Genomic DNA, 6,965 nt, shown 5'->3' on the forward strand with positions numbered 1-6,965 from the left:
AACCACTGAGCCTAGGGCTTGCCAATCAGAAGGTCGGCGGTTTGAATCCCTGTGACGGGGTGAGCTCCCGTTGCTCGGTCCCAGCTCCTGCCAACCTAGCAGTTCAAAAGCACGTCAAAAATGCAAGTAGATAAATAGGAACCGCTACAGCGGGAAGGTAAATGGCGTTTCCATGTGCTGCTCTGGTTTGCCAGAAGCGGCTTAGTCATGCTGGCCACATGACCTGGAAGCTGTATGCCGGCTCCTTCGGCCAATAATGCGAGATGAGCACGCAGCCCCAGAGTCGATCACGACTGGACCTAATGGTCAGGGGTCCCTTTACCTTTACCTTTATCCAAGCCACACACTCAGTCCATTTTATTGAGATTCACCTTCAGCTTATTGTCCCTCATGCAACCCACCGCTGCATTCAGTCATTGCTCCAGGACCTGTGGAGCTTCACTCGACTCATGGTATAAAGAAATAGAGCAAGACCCTCCTGCTGCTGTTGGTGCAAATAGGAAAGAGGGGAGGCAAAATTGCAAAAGTGAGCAAAAATAATAGATCTTCCAGTTGCAAACATCGTTTCATAATGCATATATTTGATTTGCTGGAAACAATCTTTAAATATAGCTGCATAACTTTCCTTTTAAGTGGCCCTGTATTTTACAACATGGATTTACTTTTATGGCAATAAAAAACAGACGTACAATCTTCAAGCTTGATGGGTAGCCTTAATTGCAAAAGCAAGTCATTTAATGGAGTTATTTTTAACATAAGGCACATGGAACAATGACTATATTTTTAAACACTCCCCCCCCCACCATAATAGCTTATTATTATGGCAATCTGTAATTTGACTTTTAATGCATGTGGTATCTATTTCAAAATTGTGCAGTGCCTCCCATTCCCCCACATTTTTCTTGGTGAGTTAAGGTGAAAGTGCCATTTTCTGGAGGCATACAGATCAGCCACACATAAAATAAAAGTGAGCTCTCAAGGACCTTTGATGTTGCAGAATAGAGTAGCTGCTAAAGGATTACTTTGTGAGCTTCTCCAGTTTCTTAGAACAGATCATTTGGTTGAGTAGCTGCTCTAGGTAGCTTCACATAGCAGGCAGAAGGTGTAGGGATCCAAGATTTAGATGTGCTGCTAAGACATGTCAGTAACAGTCTGCAGCATCCTTGATCATATGTAACAAGTCCATCCACCAGCAACAGGGCAACTCCTCAAGCAAGTAAAGAAGAGGGTCCCTTGGGACAGCAGTGTTCAAGGAGCATAAGTAGCATCCATGTGTGGTCTGATAGGTAAGCCCCGAGGATCTTTTCCGTGATGTGATGCATACAGGTGACCCAAGAGTTGTCTTCCACTGTGGAACTTAAGCCTTTGCCTGTAGATTCTCCAAAACTCCGCTTTAGAGATGGCTGTGAGCAACTTTGCAGTCTGCCTTTCATTGTTCTGTTGGGTTGTGCACTTTACCTATAGCACCTTCTGGGACCTTCCCTGCAGGAAGGACTGAAGTCTACCTCCCAGACATGAAACTACCTCCCAGAACCACCTTGGCTAGTTGGTGCAGAAGGATACCATGGCCAATGGAATGAAACACTGCTGACAGATTCAGGAGAACCAACAGAGTTGCACTTCCCTAGTCATCCTCCTCCTCCTCGGGCAGGTCATTTACTAGGGCAGCCTTCCTCAACCTGATGCCCTTTTAGATATTTTGGACTCCCATCAGTCTCACCCTATACCATAACAGGGAAGGCTGCATTAGGGCAAACAAAGCTCTTTTCAAGTCACCCTCTGGATTTAGTGCCTGTGGCCCAGTAAAGGTAAAGGTACCTCTGACCATTAGGTCCAGTCGTGACTGACTTTGGGGTTGCGGCGCTCATCTCGTGTTATTGGCCGAGGGAGCCAGCGTACAGCTTCCAGGTCATGTGGCCAGCATGACAAAGCCGCTTCTGGCAAACCAGAGCAGCACACGGAAACGCCATTTACCTCCCCGCTGTAGCGGTACCTATTTACTTGCACTTTGACGTGCTTTCGAACTGCTAGGTTGGCAGGAGCTGGGACCGAGCAACGGGAGCTCACCCCGTCGCGGGGATTTGAACCGCCGACCTTCTGATCGGCAAGCCCTAGGCTCTGTGGTTTAACCCACAGCGCCACCCACGTCCCTGTGTAGACCAGTACCCTGTGCTAAAACCCCTGATTAGTTTCTGAATACCGTTACAAAGTGGTGTTTCAAACTCAAAGGCCTTTAGTTAGTGTCTGAATCACCTAAGGGGTGAGGATTAGTTACTTATGTGGGATGTGTTTGCCTGCATACAGAAATCTTTGAGGTTTCTTCCTTGCCCAGAATTAAACAGCGTCTCTCTTAGAGGTAGGGTCATCGCTTTGTAATCAATTCCCAGGAAGCTCTGGCAGACTAAGCCCACCCTCGCCTTCCAAAAAGCAGCAGAGGATGCATTTTCATTCTCGTCTTCTTAATGCAAGAAGGGGCCTGCTTTTAGCTGAACTATATATCGTTTTACTGCTTATGGATTGCTGGTGTTTAACTAGTATAAATGGTGATTATTCTAGAGATAGTCTAATGGCAGTTTTTCTTGTTGATTTGTAAGCCATCCTGAGAACCTTTCGGGCAAATGCATGGGGTAGGTGCTCTAAATAAATTAATAAAGGGAGGGGGAAGGAGAGAGTGAGTGTCTTTTAATGGCTGCCGCTAAAAGCTAACTTTATAATCCCCAGTTGCCCAATAGTCGTGTCTGGTAATTAGAGTATCTCTATTACACCATTTGATGGAGGGAGATAATTGCTCTTTAAAAATGGTGCTTGTTTGTTACTCGCCTTGAAACCCACCGTTCTACTTTCCATAGGCTGCATTTGCTGTTGGCGGGAGTAATGATCAAGTTCCGCATTATACTGTGAGGCACAGGTGTGCCTAAATTAAAACTTTATTAACATAGCCAACATATGCTACCAATTCCACTTTGCATATAGTACCTAGGAAGGAAGGATTGTAGCCTGAGAGAATCCTCCATTCCAAGAGAATGTAATCTTTCAATTCCAGCTGGTCATTATGAAAACTATTTAACTTTAAGAATTGGTGTCTGGGTTTTCTCTCCCCAGCTTCACCCTTCACCCCTTTCTCCTTTTGTATTGCGGCTTTTAGCTGCAAGTCTTTCAGTTTGTTTTAATCCAGTGGTTCCCAACAGGTGGTCCGGGGACCCCAGGGGTCTGCGAGCTATGCCAGAGGGGTCCGCAATATGCTATTAGAATAAACAATATATTAAATATATTTCGTATGATAACAGATTTTTTGTTTTGGCCGCTTCCTGCATGAGCAGAGTCTAGCGCAAAACTAGAATTAGATAGAGGCAGTAGTTCTGCTGTATGCCGTTAGGTGGCGCTTTACAAACACTACTGTTTTGCAAAGAGGCAGCGCGCGCATTCTACTAACACTCACCTCCCCAAGATGCTTTGCGCGCGTTGGCTTCATTTGTGCGCTACTGCGCAGGTACCCTGTCTTCTCCATTCCCCTCCCTCCTCCCTGGCGCGTGCTGCCTCTTTGCAAAACAGTAGTGTTTGTAAACAAAGCGTTGTTTTTCACGGAAGCTACAGTTCGCGTAGTTAAAAATGGACCGTTGGTTAAAAAGTGGTTCATTAAAACGACAAAGGCTTACAGATGAAGAGGAAGATAATGCATTTGATGTTCAAGCAAGTAAGTCAGTGACTCTCGAACCGATCTTGTCAGTGCCCATTGAACCTAAATCGTCGGCGTCCCTTGAACCTAACCCTTCCAAGATCAGTGTTAAGCTTACTGGAAAAATTAGATTAGGAATTAGATTTAGGATTAGGAATTAATGGGGGTCCTTGTCACAATAGCGGCTCGATGAGGGGTCCTCGAGAAAATTTTGTTGGGAACCCCTGTTTTAATCTATTGTAAATCATCCACACTGGAAGCCTTTCTGACCCTGAGGAGCAGGGCACAAATGCTCTTCTCAATAAATAAATAAATCTGTAAATAAAGTTGTCTGGCTAGGACTGATGAGAGCTGTAGTCTGAAGCCTTTGGAGGGCACCACTTTTGCAAAGGTTGCTTACAGCATAAACTGTCACAGACTAGAGATCACTTCGTGAGATCCATGGCGTGTAATTCCTCCGCTTGGTGAAAGCTGCATTACCATTCATTCATTCATTTAACTAACTAACTAACTAACTAACTAACTAACTAACTAACTAACTGCCCTTAAAAAAAACCCAACAATCCCAGGGCGGTGTGCAACATTAAAAACACATTACAGAACATCAATAATAAAAACATGATGAAAACAAAATAAAAAGCATATTTTTATTTATTTTTTATTTTAAAGTCTAATAATAAAATAGTCATTATAAATATTAAAAGTCTGCTTAAATGAGCAATTTAAAAAGTGCTTCCAGATATGAAAATAAAATCTAATAAGTCTCTCCAAGGAGGGCATTCTGCGATTTCTATACGACATGCAAAAGTCCTTTCTCACCCTTCACCTCTGTTACTCCAAGGAAAGGGCCCAGAGCAGGCAGTGTAAGCTCTCTGAAATGTTGCAGGTACCCTGTTGGCACCCCAGGTAAGTCAGGTGAACTCCACTGCTTCCCAGACCCACTTTTGTGTGGCCTTGTGTTGGCTCTCCTTTGGACTACCTTCAGGGGTTGGTGTTGCTGGGCAGCATTCATGCCTCAGCAGAGTCCCCATCTACTGATAAGTGAAACTCTACTTGCTGCCATCGCTGCCCCTGCGGCCCCTTCTCCCTCACAATGCTGCTCACTAATGTCTCCGAGCATGTGGCCTTTATTTTAAATATTCCTAACCTTCTCATCACAGGATTCCATGGCAGCCTACAAATGGGTGAATAAAATTAATTTGCAGAACATACAAGTGTGATTTGAAACCAACAAATAAACATAATAAAGCACAAGACAATTAAACAACACCAACCAGGGCCGTCTTAAACATACCAGGCGACGTGGTGCAAAGATCCCTCTGGCACCCCCCCGACAACTCCAAAACAAGGGAGGGGGCAGTGGAAAATGCCCTCTGCCTCCCCCACCGCCCTGATCCCCGGCGTGGTGGCGCTGATCAAGCAGGAAAACGTGCTGGTAGACATGCTCTCCAGCATCAGGGCACCCGAGAAGGCAATGCCTTTCACCAGGAAGCAGGAGGAGGACAATGACTGGGAGCAGGGCTGTCTTTAGCAGATGCAGAGGCTTGGGAGGAAAACTGTGAGCAGCTTCCATCCTAAGCCTCTTTGGGGATCGCTCTCCTCCTGTGGAGGCTTGGGAAGGAAGCTGCACACCCGCCAGCCATAAAGATGGCAGGGCACAGCTGGCGGGCGTGCAGGGAAAGGGGAGGCTGCTGGCAAAGTCGCGCAGCTCCCCCACTTGCTAGGGCGTCCCTGAGAAGCTGGCGCCCTGGCGCAACGAACCACTAACACCAATGGGAAAGACGGCTCTGACACCGACACCCAAATGCAAAACAGCACAATCCCAACAATTATCTAGAATCTAAAATTCCTGGGCAACTAGAAAGGTCTCTTCACCGCAGGACACTGGTTCACTGTGGCCTTTGTAAGGAATAAGCCTTACAATGTTCTGGCCAACGTTCCCTGGGACACCCCCATCGTGCCTCCCTGGGACACCCCCTTCAAGGCACATGAGAGGAATCAGAAAAGGAACACTAAAGAATATGGGACTGCCTCCCTTCACCACCCTCCAATCCAAATGATCAATCCCACCTCAGTTGCCCATCCCTTGACCATGCAACACTTTGTGCCCAGAGGACAGCTCTATGAAGACAGAACAGGGCACTGCAGCCCCCGAAAGTATTGTGCTGGCCCTGCAGTCTTGTTTTAAGGCCAGTTGTGCCACCATCTGGGCAGAAGTTCAGGGCCCCAAGCAGCAAAATGAGCATGAACAGGGCTAACTTACTACATTTGGAACGAAGGTAAATAACACACAATTGATGCCTGAAAAGACTACCCCTCCCAGCCCTGGTAAGATATTAAGTCCAGAGTCTAAACCTACCCTAACTATGTCATTGTTTGCAGCTTCTCTGGAACAGGAGCTGCTTTTTTCCTGCTTCTTTCTCTCCACCCCCTGACCTCCAACCCAGTTTAAACACAAACTGAGTTTGTTTCCCCCTTGCGGTCTTATTTCCAGCCACCGATCTTTGCTGCTTTTCAAACAGGCAACCAAAGAAGTGTTTTGTGGCTTCAGGGTGGCGTATGTGATGGTCAGAAGCAGCGAAGGGCTGGGGCTCATCCGCAGAATTTCCAAGTGTCTGAGGAGGGGTCTCCTTTGCCCCAGCATGTGCTAGCTTCTGTCTCCTGCTCTGTGCCCTGGGATAGCAAACAAAGCAAGGGGGGTAGTGGTGGTGGGTCCTGCTGATAACCAGGAAACTTTCTGTTTCAGCACTAAGCGCAGCCTTAACTGATGGTGTTGCTCCCATCTGCTAAGTAGGGCAAAAGCTTCTGGAGGGCCAGGAGGAAGGCAGCTTATCCAGACACAGCAGGGATTGTGCCGAGGAGGGAGTGGGCAGGTATCATACCCTGCAACATTTCTGTGGTGAAAATAGGGACGTCCCATTCCATAATAATGATAATTTTACTGTTTATACCCCACACCTCTGACTGGGTTGCCCAGCCACTCTGGGCAGCTTCCAACATATAGAAAACATAATAAAACATTTTTTAAAAAACTTCCCTATATAGGCTTTCTTTCAGGCAGCTCAGCTGTCTGAATGTTGGAAGATTCAGGAGGGGTAAAGGAACGTAATTCACAATGCATTGTTAAACTATGGAACTCACTCCTGCAGGACACAGTGATGGCCCCCCAATTGACAAAGGAGAATCTTGCTTGCTGGTTTCCCACAGGCATCTGTTCAGCCACTGCGAAAACAGGATGCTGGACTAGATAGGACATTGGCCTGATCCTGCAGGGCTTTGCTTATGTTCT

This window comes from Zootoca vivipara, chromosome 6 (assembly GCF_965207765.1).
Source record: "Zootoca vivipara chromosome 6, rZooViv2.hap1.1, whole genome shotgun sequence".
Lineage (NCBI taxonomy): Eukaryota > Metazoa > Chordata > Lepidosauria > Squamata > Lacertidae > Zootoca > Zootoca vivipara.